The 20,915-nt window shown below is 45.2% G+C and overlaps 1 pseudogene; it reads left to right on the top strand.

The window, feature by feature from the left end:
* The first annotated feature begins 11,977 nt into the window (after positions 1–11,977).
* Positions 11,978–19,459, top strand: LOC102423048 (annotated as a pseudogene).
* The last annotated feature ends 1,456 nt before the right edge of the window (positions 19,460–20,915 follow it).

Genomic DNA, 20,915 nt, shown 5'->3' with positions numbered 1-20,915 from the left:
CCTCTAGTCCTATATAATAAAAAGGCTAATATGCAAATCGACCGAATGGCAGAAAAACAGGTCGCTATGACGCACACTGACCACCTGGGGGCAGATGCTCAATTCAGGAGCTGCCCCCTTGTGGTCAGTGCACTCCCACAGGGGGAGCGCCACTCAGCCAGAATCCAGGCTCACAGCTGGCGAGCACAGAGGCGGTGGCAGGAGCCTCTCCTGCCTTCGCTGCAGTGCTAAGGACCCCTCGGAGGACATCCTCTGAGGGGGCCCCAGACTGCAAGAGGGCACAGGCCAGGCTGAGGGACCCCCCGCCCCACAGAGCATGAATGTCATGCACCGGGCCTCTAGTAATAATAATAACAGTAACACTTTGAAAATGTAAATCAAAATAATAAACCAAACAGGAAGGTGAACTGAGCAAAAAATATTCCTAATTTTACAGTGCATTTCTCAAAAGTATTTCACAGTTTGCTTTCTCCAATCAGCATCCCCAGAAAAAATGGGCAATGTTATTAAGCAAGAATTTACTTCCAGGGTGGAACAGGCAATTCCATAGAGCAGTAATGCAGCACAAGGCATGTGGGTAGTGGGGCTCCCCAGGTGACAGAAGCAGGAGAGGACTTTACTCATTTGGGTGCTTCCCAGCCCCATCCTATATATCACAGCCTCTGACTCTCTCCAGTAACATTTGCTCAAGGGAAATAATCTAAAACATAGTCATACTAAGAAGCCAATCATGAAGGTGGTTTGATCATTTCCATTTCCTAATGACATTTCAAAAGGCAGAATGAAATTGAAATGTAAGTGAAATGAACCTCTATGTGTGAAATTTAGATAACAGCAGATAGTACAGGAAGCCTCCTTGAGACCACTTCTTATAAATAGCAAATCTCCAACTCCACCCCCTGCCCTTCCCTCTCCCTCCTTAACTTTTCTACAGAGCACATACCACCACTGACATAATATATGTTTAACTGTTCATTGCTTATCTTATATATTAGTTCATTGTAAGCTCCATGAAGGCAAGAATGTGGTTTTATTTACTATTTGCCCACAAATATAGGGCACAGACAGCACACACAAGAAGATCAATTAATATTTATTTAATGAGTGCTAAATATGAATAAATGAATGAATGAGTGAGTGAATGCAAGTCTCCATGATGTCCCTGGAGTCACAACGCTTAAGGGTTGTCTATTCCTTACACTAGGCAGCATTCCACCCAGTAGAATGGAACAGTTTAGTGCCCCAACCTTAATTTATTTTCACTAGGATTTGACCTATTTTCTTACTTTTACACACACACACACACACAAACAGTCCAAATCACTCATTAAGTTCTAAGAAGAAAGGAGAGGTTTAACACCAAACACACTTTAGCCATTTAAATTTTGCTTCTAGGTATTTAATTTTTTGGTGGGGGGTGAGGGGATTAATATGGGTAATATACCTCCAACCTAGTATGCACATTTACAACCCACAAGAAGAATCAAATATAGAATTAGTAACAAAAATTAGACAGGGAGGTCACAACATGTTAACCTCACTCAGCATCACAGAATTTTAGAAAATAGGGTATTTCAACGACTTGCAGGCTATAAAAACTGTGGTCAATCTAATACATGACTTTGATGGCAAAATACACATCTGCCAACCCCATCAATTCCTAATGTCAAACATGGACAGTCAAAGAGCTCTCTGGGCTGGAGTTTACTCTTCTATAAGAAAAATAATATCAACTGAACAGTGACTCGCCATCTAATAACCAGCACTGAGTCTTATGTCACTGTTTGCAGGGTCAGGTGGCTATGTCAACACAGAAGCCCTTTAGAATGTAGACTCTACTGAACAAAAAGTAACTGTATTTGGTGGTACTAGTTCTGAAAATGACTAATACATCACCTTTCAAAAATAAGCAGCTAATACTGTTTGATGACATTACTGTTTCAATTAGGAATTACATAAAGAAAAGCTATTCCTGATAAATCAAATGGATTCCACAAATCCTGCCTGTCATACTCAAGACCCCATGCCTTTATTCAAATAAGGCTGAGGAGAGGGCAAACATTTTCATTCCAAAAATACACAGGCCTACAATTAAATATTCTGAAAAACGAAAACAAAAAAAATCATGAAAGTTGCCATTTCCCTCCATCATTCTGCTGTGAAATTAAGAACTTTTCCCCTGATAGAAACACATCAGAGTACTTTCAGGCATAAGATCAAATCACATGGCAAAATCATCACCATTAGATGAATGTGGAAAAAAAATACTAATTGGTTTTATCTTTGCTTCCATAATCCAAATAAAACAAAGAACTCATCAAGGAACCAAATGCATTTGGAAGACAGAGTACACTATACCATTATTAAGCCTGGCCTTATAAGATGATGAATCATTTATAGAATTCCTACAATGAAATCTACAGCTGGAGAAACGTACAAATAGATGAGGAAAGTGAGAAAAAGTAGGGGGAACCCCTGGGGCCTCCGTGTGTGTGTGTGTGTGTGTGTGTGTGTGTGTGTGTGTGTGATGTTTGGCCTCTCACAAATTTCCAGATTCAATGGGGGGAAAAATTCTGGAAAGCCTGGCCTGAAGGCACAGTACAGTAGGAGAAATACTGCAAGGTTACTCATGTTCTTATATGTCAAACTGCTCTTTAAAAGTAATTTTCCCTTTACTATTTCTGACATGAATTTCTGTGAATTGCTACAGGGAACTATATGTAAAGTGCAAATCAGGGCAAAGAAGTAAGACCCTTTATGTTATAACCTTAAATAATTCAAGCCAACAAATGTGTTAGCACACCCATCCTGAGAAATAAATCAAGATCTTACAACGAACCTGGGACAAAGATTTATGGGCTCCCCTAAGAAAACTGGAGAGGAATTAATTGCACTGCATTTAATCAACACTAATCAACTATCTTTTCTTGTAACACTAATCAACTATCTTTTCTTGTTCCTGGGAGGGAGCACAGGACCCCATGCCCACGCAGGAAAGATGAGTGTCCCTCTAACTTCTTGCTGTGTTTTGTTCCTGTTCCCCAATCTATCCTCCCAAACTCTCCAAGTAACATCTATCACAGAAATCAAATTAAATTAAATAAATAAATAAATAAATAAATAACAACTCCTGGGGTGCTGCCAGGATCAAGTGAGTTAAGGATGGCTGGGCATGGATGACCAGCCCAGCGGGTGATTATGGCCTTGCTGCTGGTGGTGAATATGGTAACACACTATCAGTCTGGGCGTGTCTAGGTGTGGGTGTGCCCTGCACACAAGCCAAGAGTAGGAAGAAAACCACGTGCCCCTGGATCTTCCATCAGGACCTGCTCACAGCACACCCAGAAGCTGGCAGTGGGTGCCCCCCCACTCAGGGTTGCACACTTCACACACTGTGGGAGGCAGCTTTGGGGGCTTTACTTTCTTTCCTGTGACCTACTTACAAAACATCTCACTCAGCACATCTCCACCCCCATAGCTCAGTTCCTTTCCAGGAGCTTTCCAGGTTTCATTCGAGGCCTTCCAAAGCGGGCCGTAAACTCCAGGATGCACAGCCCTCGGCCAATTTATTTGGGTCTGCTCTGAAGATAATCCATGGCAGCAGAGGGAGCAGAAACAAACAAACTCTAGCTCAGCCACAGTGGGCAGCACCTGCCCTTCCTTCATCCTCAGACAAATCCAGTCCCTGAGCTTGTGGGCGTACTGGGTAGCAGCTCCATCCATCCATGCCTGAGCACAGGATGGAGCACCTGTCACGCTCCATGGGCTGGGGACAGAACCACTGCAGGCAGTGGCTGAGGATCACATGGTTAACATGTGTACTGTTCCTGGAACAGGGCCTGGCACTTGCAAAGTGCTCTGGGTGACAGCAGCTATTACCATTATCATTATGAATTTATATTTTCAACTGTTCAACAGAAAATTCAAACGTGGCCGTGTAGGCATTCTAAGCCACACATGATGCTGGGAGTGGAGAAGAGGAGGGATGAGCATCTCTCCAGGGAGCTCGTGGTTTAACAGGAGACAAGTCCTTCCATCAGTGCCAAGCACAGAAGTGTGGCTCTGATGGCAGTTGTCCTGATGGAAGCGTAGGAAGCACCTGGGGGTGGACAGAGGGCACCTCACCCAAGCAGGGGGCAGAGGTAAAAGAGGCTTCTAGACTGGGAAGCTCAGGACTTAAGAAAGTAACGTCCAGGACACAGAGACTTCAAGGACAAGAGCAAGGAGGCCTGGAAACAAGCTTCTGCACACAAAGTACTGCCAACAGTCCAGTGTTTCCAGAGCATGGACACCTGAGGGGAGGGAGTGGCTGGGCCTGGAAGAGATGAGGCTGGAGATGGCAGGGGCCATGTCACGAAAGGGATTGGTGTTGGGGAGTCTGGTTGCATTCTGAGCGCCACAAAAGCTTTTTAAGAAGGCAAGTGCTGTGTTGAAATGTGTGCCTTAGACAGCTTTCTAGGAGTGGTGTGTGGGTGGGCTATGGGGAGGACATAAAAAGACACAAATACATCATCTGGGAAGCTAATTGAGCCAGGCAATGAGAGATAAGGGACTGACTTAAAGTGAGGCAGTGCCTGGGCACAGTAGGATTGTGAGCAAGAGCAAGTGTTGGGGATACTACAGAAGCAGAATGGACAGGCTTAGAGACAAGATCCTAGCAGTGGATATGGGTGGGGCAAAGAGGATCCACAAGGATGATGAGAGAGATGTGAGCACAGGTGATTCCTATGTACAGGCCTTTGGCTCCAGGCCTGCTGTACCATGAGGTCACTGGTCAGAGACACAGAGTCTAGACCAGTGATGGCGAACCTTTTGAGCTCGGCGTGTCAGCATTTTGAAAAACCCTAACTTAACTCTGGTGCCATGTCACATATAGAAATTTTTTGATATTTGCAACCATAGTAAAACAAAGACTTATATTTTTGATATTTATTTTATATATTTAAATGTCATTTAACAAAGAATAATCAACCAAAAAAATGAGTTTGCTTGTCACCTCTGACACGCGTGTCATAGGTTCGCCATTACTGATCTAGACTCATGCCACCTGGAATCCAATCCAGGTTCTGCTGCTTAATAGCTAAGCAACATGGGACCAGTTACTGGGCCTCTCGAAGCCTCTGCCTCCCTTTCTGTAAAGGGATGGGGGGTAGGGGGGTCAAACAAGAATGAAATAGGTTATTACCTGCTCAAGTTCAGGACAGGATCTGTCCTATGGAAAAAGCCACTGAGCCTTTTGCTCAGGTGCCAACAGCAAACTCTTAGGAAAAGGGATATGTTGGATTGGGGGTGATGCCAGCACAATTCTGCTACCAGGGCAAGTAGAGAACTGGACAACATTTAGGGTCAGGACACCCCTTTGCCCATTCCATGGGTTCTACCACACTTGCAGTGATTCAGCCTTTTCAGAGAAGGAATGCGAGGAGGCGTGGCTCCCACCCAAGGATGGCAGAGAGCATACAGACACGACATCCATCATCTTCTGAGCCCACTACCTACCCCAACTTGAAACACATCTCCTGTTTTATGGAAGAAGTCAGAGGGGAAAAAATCACTTGGTGACAGAGTTTGCCAGGATCAACAGAGTCTATATGCCATAGGGCAAACATATTTACAGGAAGGACAGGAAATAGGAAGAAAATAAGTAGGAAATAACCATATATTTTAGAAAGAAAAAGTTCATTTGCTTCTTTGAATCATATCTCATTTAAACAAATGATATAAGAACCCATGTGCCACTCAGGATATAAAAAGAATAAAATTCCAACTCAAACAGAGTTTTAGGGGAGATTCAAAACAAGCTGAGTTACAGGTAAGGGGCAGAGGAGTCCCAGGTCACACAACCTGCTCCAGAACACACAAAGGAGGTCCAAAAGAGCAAAGAGCAATACACAGGACATCAGCACTTTGTATAATTCCTTCACATTGCAGGAATATTATTGAACCATTAACTGTCAGCTAACTTATAGAAACACATCTATGCTTCAATGTTGGTTATCTTATTTTTGACATACAAAAAGTAGGTTTTAAATACACCCATCAGGACCACTGACTCCACAGCACCCACAGTCTATGACATTCTAATGCCTGTAGGAACTTACCTGTCTGGTGTCCAAAAATCTTTGCTGTAACAACCCACTCCCTAGTTTTGGAGACTTATGACCCACACATGATATTCCCTCCAGAAGCACTTGAAAATCTGCCAAACAATGCTGGAACCAGAGAAAAACTTCTTAGTTTGAATTCGGAGGGTTTTGGTTTTGTTTCCCCAGCAGGCAAAATGCCTGACTGCTGAGTATTGAGCCTCGATACCATACGTTGCTGTCTCCGGAAACAGCCCCTAGTATCTTTTAAGACAAAGCCACTAGCAGTCATCTAGTTTACATAACTGGGCCTAGGTGCCCAGGCAGGGTTCCTGCACCTGCCAGCATATACAATTCACCTGGGGCCCTGCTGGAAATGCAAATCCACAGGCCTCATTTCAGATATTTTGAATCAGAAAGATCTGGAACCCAGGAATCTGTATTTTAACAGGGAATCCTGAAGGGGACTCTTTAGGACACTGAGGTGATTCTTGTGTGTGCGAAAGGTTGACACACATTGGGATGAACAGTTGGGCAGGCCCCTAAGGGAAATGACTGGAGGTATTTTCACAACAAGCCCTGGCCATTTTTCCTTACCTGCCTTTCCTCCCTTCATTTCATAAATGAAAAAGCAAGCTCCTGCGTCAATACCCTCAGGATCTCGAGAAGATAAATGAAACGTGATGTGTAAAGAGCCTAGAGTTCCTCACAGGAAGCAATGATGTAAACTAAATCATAACACCTTTTCAGATCATAAAATATTCTTTTAGGAGCAAAAATAAGTCACAGCCCTAGGGGGAAATGGCACTGCTACACTTGAATACACTCAAAACTTATTTGATGATACTTTTATGCACTTTTTTTCCCCCCTAAACCTGTAGTTTTACATCATAGAGATAAAGACTTTCCTCCCCAGCTTCTACCAAATCTTTTGGTGCACATACATTTTGAATAAAGGCTTAAATAAATCGACTTCTCAATCAAGGCTCTCCTCTTTAAAAAAAATCTATTCAAATTGCCCCCAAATCATCTCTCTCCAGCCGACCTCTTCTCTGAGTTCCAGATCCACAGATCTAACTGCCCATCTGACATGGTACCTGAACATCTCACACACACCCTCAACTTGTCCAAGCTGAGCTCATCATCCTCACCACCCCTAAAAGTAAATGTTAGAAAAACGTCTGAGTAATGACAAAAAAACTATAACTTACTGTGATTAAAGTGATAAATTTTATTTATACATTAACTATAATAAATTTATTTTTTTAATCCAGTCCTTCTCCACGAGTGCCCATACCAGTAAACAGCACCCCTCTCTGCCTACAGCTCAGGACAGAAACCTCTGACTCCTCCCTAACCCCACTCTTTCTGTCGGTGGCTGTCCCTGTACCCGCTGCACCTATCAATCACTGTATCTTAGCGATTCTTAATCATCTCTCATGTAGCTGAGTCTAGCAACCTCCTCATTGGTTCTCCACATCCACATCAGCCCCCTCTAATCCCTGTTCTACAGGCCAACCAGAGGAACTTCTTACAAGGGAAGTCAAATGTCTCACTGCCTATGACAGCCCTTCAGCAGCTTCCCTTTGCTCTAGGCTAGGGACACAGTCCAAAATGCTCAGCCTGCATAACCAGGCCCCTACTGGTCTTCCCAGCCCCTCTCTCAGCCTCTCCGGACAAGTCCCTTCTCACTCCATTCCTCCAGCACCAAGCTCTCCCCCCTACCAGACCTGCTCCCTTCCTCCCTCCACCGACTTCTGCTTCCCCTTCAGTTCTGATGTCCCTTCCTCTAGGAAGCCTTTCTTGAGCCCCTCCTCCAAGGTTTCTCAATGGCACTACTGACACTTCGGACCAGATAGCTGATTCTTTGAGGGAGGTTGTCCTCTGCATTGCAATGTTCAACAACACCACTGACTCCAGATGCCAGTAGGACTCCTTGACAAACCACCCATGATAGCCCCAAAGTCTCTAGGCCAGGACAAACATTCCGGGAACACCCTCACCATCGCCGTCCCTGAGATCACCCCGTTGAGAACCACTGCTGTATGTAGACTTCCTGCTAAAGCCACACAGCTCCCTGAATGAACTCCTGCCACAGCACCAAGTACAGCTGCAATTACGTAGTTTCCCGTGTAGTTAGTACTTAATGTTACCTTCCCTTCAAGACTCCAAGCTCCATGAGGCTGGAGAGAAACTAGATGTCTTCTTTCTGCAATATCCCCCAATCCTTGATACATAGTAGATATTCAACCCTTTTTTGAATAAATGGAAGAAACTTTGAGTACGGTTTTTCCTACTATTTTAACCACTTTTAAATGGTTAACCTTTAGTAGTCCAAATCAGCACCTACACTGAATCGGGTTTCTTTGAGAGGGCTTAGTGAACGGAGCTTTGAAATAGGGTATTAAAGAAGCCTCTGGATCAATAATGGGTCTGATGAATCCCAACACTCACCATAACTTTTCCTTTCTATTGGGAGAGATGGAATTAACACTCCTGTATATTGTTCTTAAGCAAGAATCTGTGCAACACCAAAGATGGATCACACTTAATGCTACAAGGAGGCAAAACATGTAACATTTGCAAATTCCCCATAAGTAATCCCTTTGTGCCTAGATATTATGCTTGCTTTATATGTTTCTAATGAGAAATTATAAACTCAGCCCTTTGTGATCTGAATGAGGTCAATTATAGGGACTTGCTCAAGTTGTAGGCCCACACATTTGCCAGAAAGGAAGATAACAAAAGGTCTCAACATCTCCTCCCCATTCCACCCCCATTTGAAAGAGGCTCTTTCCACCTCCCATCCCACTGCCCCCAGACCCAAAGAGCTTGAGTATTGGCTATAAGCAAACTCCCTTGGGTCAAATTCATGACCAAGGGGGCCATGCCAACCTGGGGGGCTTAGACTATCCGGACAACAAATTCATCCAGATTGTTAAACTCTGTGCCAGTAATGCCTGTGTATTCCCTTAGAAATAAAAGGTCTTAAAAATCAAAAATTTTTAAACGCAAAAAAACCCAGAGTCAGGTCTGACTCTTGGTGTTCTAAATGTCTGACTCACTGCAGTAAAAAGAACCTGAGCAAGATCTGGCTCAGAATAAAAATTATCCTTAATTTTGGCAGGTACTAAGACATACAATCTTGACCCATACAGAGCAGAAACAGAGATAAGAAAGATAAAACTGAATATCTATTATTTTAACATTGTAACAATGTTAAAATTAATTGGTACACAGAAGGACCAATTAGGATTAATAGACAACCCAGACAATTGGTGCTTAAATAAGACAGAGGTTTATTTGTAATCTCAGGCAATACAAGTCTGGTAATAGGTGACACAGGGCTACTAGCATGGTGCTCCACATCCATCTGGCACCCAGGTGGTCGCTATCCTTTCTGCTCTACCATACTTACCACTGGCTTCCGTCAAAGTCACCTCATGGTCACAAGAAGGCCACCATAGCTCCAGCCATCAAATTCACATAATAGGAAATGGGAAGAAGAATGAAACAATGGTGAAAATGGCCTGCATCCAGCTGGGTCAGCCACCTTTAATAAGCTTTACCAAGACCCACCCCCAAAATCTCTACAGAGAACTCTCTGGCTACCCATATTTGCAAGGGCCACTGAGAAAATACTGGACACACTGCCACCACCATCAGCATTCCTCCACCCTTCCCCTTGCCCACTGTATTATTACTCTTCTAGGGCTGCCATACAGAAACCATTGACTGGTTGACTTAAACAACAGAAATTTATTTCTTCATATTTCTGGAGGCTGTAAGTCCAAGATCAAGGTGTCAGCAGGGCTGGTTTCTACTGAGACCTCTCTCCTTGGCTTGTAGATGACCATCTTCTTGCTGTGTCCTCCCATGGCCTTTCCTCTATTTACATGCATTCCAGTGTTGTTTTTTTATTGATTACTAGAGAGAGGAAGGGAGAGGGATAGAGAGACAGAAACATCGATGAGAGGAACATCATCGATCTGTTGCCTCCTGCATGCCCCCTACTGGGAAGTGAGACTGCAACCTGTGCATGTGCCCTGGCAGGACACACCAGCCAGGCAAAGTTTCAGTATTTTATCTAGTCTATGGCTCTCATTTTATAGAACAACCACAAGAAATCACACAGTGGCTGACCTAAAAGCATGAATAAATCTCTGATTATAGAACTGAAATTGTAGTGAATTTTTTTCGGTATAAGTGTTTAAAATAAATTTTCTATATGGATTTTTCTCTAATGAATATGCTATACTTTGTGGGGAAAATAAACTATATTCAGTCAGGCCAACCTTATAAGGGAATGTTTAGGTATTTTTAAACACAATCCGGAGTGCCCAAATGCCTCAGAACTCTGTTTCAGCTAGATTCCAAGAATCTTTATTTCAAGATTTGTAGAGTGCCCCTCAACCTGCCCTAGCAGAGTTCAATAAAATGAATTCATGATTTATTTCAGATCTCCAAGAATACAGCTTCCTGTCTGCACCAATCCATGAAAGCCAGTTCACAAAGCCAGTTCTCAGGGAACTTTTCATAGATACTATCTTATTTATTGTGCTTATCTGACAGCTTCACAATGCGAATAGACATCTCTCAAATTGTGTTGACATTTTAGTTCATTCCGAATGTCCTTTCACATAGTACCAACTTTGGACAGTGCAGATATCCCCTCAAGGGCAATAAAAATCGGTACACATAGCAATACTAATGTGCCTTTCAGCCCATATGTTGACTGTATTATGTACAAACCTTATATTCCCAGGACAGCACTATAAAGTGCAGGGCTATAAATAGAATCTTAATTTCAGCTACCACCCACCAGCTTTGGTTAGGTGCAAAACTTCCAGGCAGCAGGCCAACTAATGCAGCTAGCAGTCACCTAGTCCACTCCCTTCCAGCCTCCCTTCTCCCAGGGCTGCCCCAACAGTGCACTTCCTTCCGCTAAAGCAGATCTTTGTGGCTCCCAACTGTCCCTCACAGCCTTATCTGCCCAAGGTGCCCGCACATTTTTAATTACACTGTTACTTACTAAATCATGCGTGTGGCCAATTTATTACCAATTGATCCCACTCAATTTTCCCACAGTGAGCACCTATAGAAATGCCAGGGGTAGGAAAATAAGGTCCTTATTCAGAGAGCTTAAATCCAAACAAAACAGGGCAGAAAAAGTTCCTATAGGTGGGCCACCAAACAGCGACGTGCAACAAACACCACGACATCTTTTCCTAAATTGCACCATTCTGCCATTTCTAGAAATTACTGCCTCTTAGGCTGGACACACAAAAGTCTGAGTTAGACGACAATAACCCTGAGAACACTGAAAAGAGAATCATGTTTCCACAAGCTTTCAAACTTGAACAAATCTCACATGAAAGTTAATTACAATTATTTTAAAAGAAAAACTTTTATCAACATAATTTTATAATAAAGGGGAGAACTAGTTCTTGTGAGGATGGAAGGAAAATGGGAGGGGGCCTTACAGCAGCAGGTCTGACCGGCATTGTTTCCAGTAGAGTTCTCTACTTTTCCCCAATAAAGACCCAAGATTGGGGGGAGGGGGCTCCGCTGGGCCTCCCGCGTGCCAGGACCGCCCATGCTGAGGCCGGGGGTACCCGTCTTCCCCCGTCAAGGAATCTGGGGGTGGGAGGGACCCGTGCTAAGTTGGCATCGTAGCCTCGGGGGCCAGGGCATGTCCGTCGGCCCACGCAGTGAGCTCCAGAGGGGTCGGTGGGCACACGGGCGCCGCCTCTCAGCCCCGCGGGTGGTGCGGCCGGTGCGGGCAGGAAGGGCAGAGAGGTAAGGGGCGCGCGAAGAGATTCGGGGAGACGCGGGGAGGTGCGGGGAGCACCGGAAGGGCAGCGCACGGGGTGTGCGGGCCCGCGTCCCTCCTTCCAAAGTTTCTTGCAGTCGCACAGCTACTCGCGCTTCCTGTGGGAGTGACGCCTCGCGCTTGCAGCTCGGCCGGCGGCCAGCTCCGGGCGGAGGAGGCGGAAGACGCAAGACGGACCGGCCACGGCAGGAACCGGGCAGCCGAGAGGGGCCAGGGCGGCGTGTTCCCGAGCCGAGTCCACCGGGCACCGCGAGGGGGCGCTGCGGCGGGGGGGCCAGACGACGGCCTCCGACACTGGGCTTCGGGGCTGATCGCCGGCGCTGCCCTCGGCGCTCGGAAAGCCCGCGCCCCGCCTGTGCACGCCCGGCCGCCCGCTACTTACCCAGCGAGCAGGTGAGGAGCCAAAGCCGTGCCAGGAGCGCGCAGCGGCGGGCGGGCGGCCGCATCCGGGCAGCGGGGCTGCGCGCCCTGCTTGGACGCGGGGACGAAGACGCGCGGGGAGCGGAGCTGCGCCGCCGCCGCCCTTGCAGACCGGCTGACCCTTTTTCAGCGCGCGCCCCCCTCCTCCTCCTCCGCCTGTTCCGCCCGCGCCCTCTGGCGGCCGGCAGCGGGAGCGCCGGCCTGGCCCTTCCTGAGCAGAGGTGGCCCTTCAGCACCTTCCTTCCAGGCATCTGACCTGGGCTCCCGCCTCCCTCCCTCTCCCTTACCGAAGCCCCATCCTCTACCCTCATTCCGTCAGCTCTTTTTCCTGGATCTCCAGCAATACATCAATAGTTCCCCATCTGACCCCCCCTCCCCCAAAGTGATGCGGGGGAGTCACTTTTCCTCCCTATTATTGTACCACCTGCTATTTCAAAACAGTAATTCAACTCTTCGCTATTGTTGGCACCAGTGTTCTACTTTGATGAAGGTGTTTTTAATCAGCTCAACTAATTTACTTAATATCCTTTTCTAAAAATATATATTTTTATTGATTTCGGAGAGGAAGGGAGAGAGAGAGAGAGGGAGAGAGACATCAACAATAAGAATCATTGATCTGCCGCCTCCTGCACGCCCCCTACTGGGGATCGAGCCTGACCAGAATAGAACTGTGACCTCCTGGTTCATAGGTCCACCCTCAACCACTGAGTCACGCTGCCCCAACTTAATATCCATTTTTAATGGATTTGGCCAGTAGCTTAGGCCTGAAATCTGGCTTTTAATAGAAGTTTGTGTAAATGTAATTTCATATAAATGTAATTTTAAGCATTCACCATAATGCAGATGGAAGGAAGGAATTCAAAACGTCTGATAAAAATTAATTGTGTAATACCCAGAAGTCAGTTGACAGCGGAAACGGTGGGACTGGCCAGGGGCTCCCTCCCGCTAGGAAGAATGGCAGTCCTGGCAGTGATGGTGCCCCTTAGGTTGTGTGGTGGACTGAAGAGGACAGCAATTACAAAGGGAGGACTGCAAACCCCTCTCATGGTTCTGCACCGCTGTGCCTCCTCCAAGCCTTGACTCATTTATGTCTTAGCAAGTTGATAGGACCAAGTGCTCACCGCCTACCTGAGTTTAGAACCACGACTTCCTGAAGGTCCTATCCCTGTTTCCCTTCACACTTGGTTATGTTTTGGATGCCTACTATGTACCTGGGACTATGCTAAGTAGTCGGTAAACACCAGTATCTTCCAGGTGGACTTGTAACACTCACCCAGTTGCTAAACATCAAAGGAAGAGCAGTACTAGGCCCTAGAATACATGTGAGATGTGGGAAGGTAGAGAAGAGGTGCTGAATAAATGTTTGTTGTCATGAGCCCTATAAACTTGAATGCTGGTAGGAATATGACCTCAAGTACATTAGGACACCCTTGTCATTTGTCCATGCAAAAGCTGCTGCAAGTTTTTTAAAAAGAGGAAGTCTGGAGACAATTGGTTTTCTCTTTCTGATTTATATTGACTTCTTAACAGTAGGAGCTAAATGTTGTGCATATTACCCATTTTGTGTGAGTGCAAATAGTGCCATTTTGTTCCATTCAGCCAAGGTTTGTGGCTACACATCAATACCATTTTTAAGGGAGGGAAAAGAAATGTAAGAACCCTTCCTTTCATTTTCTTATTGAGTCCTTTCAAATTTATGGTTGATCCCCTTTTTCCTTCTTTTAAAATTTACCTTCCTGGTTAAGAGTTCTAGAAGGTGTACAATTTCTGAAGCTGTTCAGCTTTCTTCCAAGAAAATATGTCTCACATTAGATATTAAACATGAAAGTAAGGTGGGTCTAAATAGACATAGAAGCCTAATAATTAAATAGCTTGCTTGCCAAGTATGTGTTCAAATACCAATTCCACTTTTGGTAACAAGCAACTCTGGGCTGCTTAATGTTTTCATCAAAATTTGTCATGTCAGAGTGTCACTGTGTGCTGTGCAAGGAGTGGGGCTCTAAACACAAGGGAGAGCACAGTCTATGTAAGTAATAAACTCGCCTGCATTCTTCCTTTCCACACAGACATGGATAAATGGCACATCACAGAGCACCATAACTCACATTTTAAAAAAGATTACCTTTCACTTACTGCAGTCCTATGATAAATGGACTTGCTGGGAGTTCTCTTTCCCCATTACAAGTCGAGAGTTCCCTGGAACAAAACGTGCTCATGAGGACATTACAGATGCATGGAAAGGCCTTGATTGCCTTGGTGCTGCTGTTACTACCGGGAATACCAACTACAAGGGGACAACTTCCATTAGCAAAAAAAAAAAAAGACAAATAACTACCTTATGTACTCTAAGATTATGTTATGAAGAAAGAGCAGGCCATAGCTCTGTTGTCCTGGAGTTCACCCACCCTCATGCTGGCCCTGGAAAGAATGCCCTTGCCCTGCACAGGCATGAAGCAAGGAGTCACATGATTAAGACACTGGTCATTTTCAAAAGAATTTTCTAAATACTAAAGGAGAACATGAAGACATATGCATAAAACCATAGATAGTGAAATAATCCCATAAACAAGTTCTAAACAGATGGTTGTGATCTTATAGTTACTACTAGAGACCCAGTGCACAAAATTCGTGCACTGGGGGTTTGTCCCTCAGCCCAGCCTGCACCCTCTTCAATCTGGGACTCCTCAGGGGAAGTCTAACTGCCAGTTTAGGCCCAATCCCTGCAGGACCAAAGTCTGGACTCCATTCACTCATTCAACCCATAGTGAACGCTCTCTTGCTAGCATGCCCATTGCCAGGCTCTCGGGAAAATACCAGGAAGCATGAAACGTGCAGTCTCATTAGGGAGGCAACAAAAAAGTAATTTTACTGCCAAGTGATGAATGCTACAGTACAGATAGATGGAAACTACAGAGGAAAGACGAGGTCTGTCAGGGCCCTGGGAACTGGTCAGAAAGGGGGAAGTAACTATTATATGGTCTTAAAGGAGAAATAGGCGGGTCCTGGGTTCAGAAAGAAAGGAAAGACATCCCAGGCAGAGGTATGGCCTGCAGGACGCAAGTCAACCCAAAGGAGTGGGGGAAGGAAGGGAGTGGGATAAGGTGGCACAGGTGTCTTACCGGGCCCTTTCTAGCCTGATGCCTCTCCCAGTAACTTGGAAGAGGCCTCCTGGGCACCCTCAGTGGCCCTCACATGGCTTCAAGGGGCCCTTCTCCTCTCTCTCTCTTTCTCTCTCTCTCTCTCTCTCTCTCTCTCTCTCTCTCTCTCTCACACACACACACACACACACACACACACACACAGGAGTGGCCTTAGTGATTATTTTCCAAACTTAAAATCAGGCCAATGGTCTGACAAGAGATTCTAATGTCTGAATTAGGGTCTCAAAGGCATAAAATAATTTTGATCATCAGATCTATTTAACCAGTTGCTAACCATGTCCCACACTGCCAGAATCAGTGCACTCCTGGTAATGGGAAAGCAACTAGTCACTGTCCCTGATGCTATAACCTTTAGGGAAACAAGAGAACCTTTGCCCCCTATGGTAGAAGAACGAGAGGAAGAAAGACCCAGCAAAAACCTTCATCAGAGTAGATCCAGTGGCTCAGCCTCCTTGGCAGCAGGAGCTTAGGAAGAAGGCTCTGATGCATAAAAAAGGAGGTCTGTCCACTGCCCTAGAGGGGCATATGTCACTGTGCTCCCAAGCAGTTCACAAATTATAGGCAAAACCCATTCTGTCAAGGCAGACTTTCAACCAAAATTTTGCCAGAAGAGGCTTAACCACGGGATTCTTACTGACAGCCCCTGAACCAAGATCCAGGAAATAAATACAACAGAGGTTGCCATCTTGACAGGCCCCCAGGATAAGCCCAGAAATGCAAAGCTATTGCCATTCAATTTTCTGTTCTTTGAAAGACACAGAGTGGTATAAAGGCTTCTGTACAATAAATAAATAAATAAATAAATAAATAAATAAATAAATAAATAAAATGAGCTATCTCCTAGAAACTTCTGATCAGAAATAGAGTAGCCCCTTGGTTATTTTGTTCTCCTTTCTAGAATCACATGTCCTCCTGTTCTCAGTAAAGATTCCTGTGGAATCCCTCCTAACCAGCATACTCACAGGAGCATTGGACTTTTATTAAGAACAGATGGCATGGGCTGTGAATGTTCCGCAGCCCACATGAAAGTGTTGGTGTTTTTGGTGTTGTTGCCGATAGATAGTTGTTCATTTTACAACAGCTGCTTTCATATGTAAGATTCTGGTTCACAAGCTCAACAAAATGAGTCAACTTTTTTCATTTATCCATCAAGAAACAAGTCAGAGTGACTTCAGGAGTGGGGCCCTCATGTGACCTACTGAGGATGGGAAGAGAAATGCGTTTTCCTGGATTGATCAGACTCTAGTACAGTGATGATGAACCTTTTGAGCTCGGCGTGTCAGCATTTTGAAAAACCCTAACTTAATTCTGGTGCCATGTCACATATAGAAATTTTTTTATATTTGCAACCATAGTAAAACAAAGACTTATATTTTTGATATTTATTTTATATATTTAAATGCCATTTAACAAAGAAAAATCAACCAAAAAAATGAGTTCACGTGTCACCTCTGACATGCGTGTTATAGGTTCGCCATCACTGCTCTAGTAGATATACCTAAAGAGCCATGAGTGCATGTAGAACACAGCAAGTGCCCTCAGAAGCACCTGAAGGAAATTTGACAAGCGCAGCACACCCTCTTGGGGACAGGAGAAGGCCTCACACACATGAGGCAGTTGAACTGAGGGTTAAAGAACAGATCGGCAGTCATCAGTTGGAGAAGGGGAGAAGGGCATGCAGCGGAGGGAGCAGGGCGGGCAGGGACATGGAAGTCAGGGGAGCTGTGAGTTTAGAGGCTGATGAGTTCGGTTTGGCATGGTCTGGCCGCTTCAGGGAGGACTTTGAATGCCATGCTGAGAAGATTGACCATCTGCTGAGTGCAGCAGTGGAGAGATGGGAAAGATGTGTCAACATTCTCCACTGCGAGACTGAGTCTGCAACCTTATCAGAGAGCCAGCGAGAATGAATACCCCATTCATGGGTGTTGGTATTGATTAAATGAAAACGTTATGCTGTGAGAAAATTAATTCAGTGGTAATGTTCTGGATATATTGGAGAGGGGAAGGAAAAGAAGGAAGACTTTTCAAAACAAAACCATGAGAAAAGGAGAAAGAAAGGGAAACTTGCTGTACACATGCGATAGCTGGGCACTCTGCCTGTTACTATCAAATATACCATTTCATTTAACCCTCACAAAGAGAGAGACAGAGAGACAGAGACTGTTCTGGTTCCCGATGAGTAAACTGAGTCTCAGGTAGGTCAAATACCAATAGCCAGAGCTGCCATTAACAGCAGTGTTTCCACAAAATCAGGCTCTTTGAGGTGGTAGTAGCAACAGGAGTACAGGGAAGGAATGTCTCTGAAGGCTCCGCAGAGGCCAGATCAATAGTGCTTGTGAGGGAGCCAGCACGTAGACCGCAGCGCAGAGGATGGCCGCAGAGAGCCAGATGGAGCAGTTAACTGAAATGGAGATCTGCCAGAGGAAGGAGTTTGTGGAGAAAAATGGAGTATTATTATCATTACTACTGTTACAAATGATGTACCCTCACAATATCAGCAGTTGAAAAGCAACAGCTAAATTTAATAAACACTTGTTATACGCCAGGCACTCTACTACATGCTGTGCGTGCATTATTTCTTGTTAGATAATACTTCGTTTAATTCTCAAAACTGCTTTACTCTTGCTTTAGAGAGATTAAGGAACATGCCTGAGGACAGCACTTCTCACAGTGGGGTCCACCATCCTCTTACAGGTCCCCAAGACTCTTTCGGGTGCCCAGGTTGGCAAGGTCAAACCTTTTATGACAATACTGAAGCACTTGCTTGTTTTCTGTGTTGGTGCAAGAGCATCAGTGGGTGAGAGTGCCCACTGCCTTAGCACTAATCAAGGTGGTGGCAGCAAAAAAGGCCAAGTCCACTTAGGAAGATCCTTGATGAAGCATGCACATTATTAAATGTATTAAATTGCACCCTTGAGCACACATCTTTTTTAAATTGTGTGAGGCAAAATGAGGTGTAACATAAAAGTCCTTACGCTGTATATCAAGCTATGCATATCAAGAAAAAGCACTTGTGTGAGTGCTTGAGTTGCAACCTGAACTAGCTGAGTCATTTCTGTGTGTTTTTCCACAGTTAATAGAAACACTGGCAGACAAACTATGGTTATTCAGCATTAAGAACTGGGCTAATATGTTTTCAAAGATAACAAAGCAAATGTATCACCTCAAAGATGTTATGTGTTGCTAACAAGAGCTTTTCAATCCTTAAAGACTTTTCAATTAAATCAATGGTGGTGTTTACAAATGTGATTTTTTAAATCTTGTATAACAAAATGAGCCCACATTTGGAAGACCCACATATTTTTGTGACCTCTGTGTGATGTTACAAAAAAAGTTCCATTCAAAGTAAAAGAAAGACCAATGGATTTTGAGGTAACATGGTACAAAAGTTCACTGTGTAACTTCAGATTCTACATTATAACTAAGAAACTTCTAATTGGCTCTCTCTCTTCAAGAAGGCAGAGCAACCTCCCCAGCAGACACAGAGATGCAGATCTTTGTGAAGACCCTGACTGGCAAGACCATCACCCTCAAGGTCGAGCCCAGTGACACCATTGAGAATGTCAAAGCTGAAGTCCAAGACAGGGATTTTGTGGGCAAACAGCTGGAGGATGGCTGCACTCTCTCAAACTACAATATTCAGAAAGAGTCCACCCTTCACTTGGTGCTTCCTCCGCAGGGTGGCCTCATTGACCTCTCCCTCTGCCAACTTGCGCAGAAGTACAACTGCAACAAGACAATCTGCCTCAAGTTTTGCGGCCACCTGCACCCCTGCACAATCTATTGCCACAAGAAGTGCGGCCACACCAACAACTTGAGGAGAAGGGTAAATAAGGCCCCTCTACCACCTCCTCAGGCCCACAGGGCAGCCTTCTTCCTGAACCCCGTGGCACTGGGGCCTCAATAAAGTCTTCTTTTTCTTGACTGGAGAAGTGAAAAAAAAACACAACCAACAACAAAAAAGACACTCCCGATTGTCTTGAGTTTTGGTGGGTTGGGTTGTCAATGAATGTCCACAATTATATGAAAAGATTATTAAAATATTCCTCCACATTCCAATTGTGTGCCTGTGTACAGCTTCATTTACTTCACCCAAAACAAGATCCCAACAGATAAATGAAGAAGCAAATGTGAGAATCGACCTATCTTCTATAAACCAGATAAAAAATGTACTAAAATGTAAAATAATGATACTCTTCTTACTATTTTTTTCTTTTGAAAACTAAACTTATTTTTCATAAAAATATAGTACAGGGGTGTTTAAAGGTAGGTTTATAATTGTTTGTATGGAAAACAATACAATAACCCTAATATATAAAAGCCCAGGGTCGTAATGACTGATCATGACCGAAGGCTGACCAACCTGGAAGTCCTTCAGTCAGTGCTGGGTTGCTGTGGTGACCCAGCACTGACTGCCCAGGGAAATGAGACTCAGAGGGAGAGGCAGGGTCTTATCTGCAGCCTCAGTGGCAGCTGTTGATCAGTACTTGCCTCTCTTTCTCTCCCTCTTTCTTTCCAGGCTTCTTCAGCAGCTGGGCCTTTCTTTCTCTCCCAGCCTCCATGGGGGCTGCTGTTCAGCCCTGCCTTTCTGATCAGGCCCGGAGATAGGCCCAGAGATGCTGACTGGCATAGTGACTGACCAATCAGAACCAAATCTGGGTGCTGTGGGGAGCCAATGGCTGCCTAGCAGGCGGAGCTTTTGACGCTGACTGGCATAGAAACCGACCAATCAGAACCAAATTGGCCAGCAGAGGAGAGCAGTGGGGGGCGAGATCAGGCCTGCAGGGGAGGGCCATTGGTGGCGAGATCAGGCAGTTAGGGGTGATCAGGCAGCAGGCAGAGGCAGTTAGGGGCAACCAGGCCAGCAGGGGAGGACAGTTAGGGGCAATCAGGCAGGCAGGCAGGTGAGCAGTTAGGAGCCAGTGGTCCCAGATTGTGGGTCAGGCCTAAACTGGCAGTCAGACATCCCTCAAAGAGTCCCCAATTGGAGAGGGTGTAGGCTGGGCTGAGGGAACCCCCCCTCCATGCACGAATTGTGTGCACCGGGCTTCTAGTCTACACTAATAAAAGAGAAAAAATGGTAATTGGCGTACGTCCGCTACCCTTCCGATTGGCTAATCAGCGTATCCTTATGCAAATTAACTGTCAGCCAAGATGGCGGCCGGCAGCCAGGCAGCTGGAAGCGAACATGAGGCTTGCTTGCTCCAGTGACTACAGACTCCAACATTCCCCGCCTGACTTGCCGGACTCTGAGCTGGCAGTTTGAAACATTCTAACAAATATAGCCGGCTGGGATCTCAGAGCTGAAGTTATACATTGTTTCGATTATAGAACGGCAAACAAACCAGCAGCGGAAGCCTCAGAGCTAGAGCCAGAGCTAAAGCTGGCCCAGAGGAGGAAAAAAAAAGGAAAAAAGGG

This window comes from Myotis lucifugus, unplaced genomic scaffold (assembly GCF_000147115.1).
Source record: "Myotis lucifugus unplaced genomic scaffold, Myoluc2.0 scaffold_19, whole genome shotgun sequence".
NCBI classification, from domain to species: domain Eukaryota; kingdom Metazoa; phylum Chordata; class Mammalia; order Chiroptera; family Vespertilionidae; genus Myotis; species Myotis lucifugus.
The sequence above is the reverse complement of the archived record's forward strand: the minus strand, read 5'-3'. Positions and strand labels throughout refer to the sequence as shown.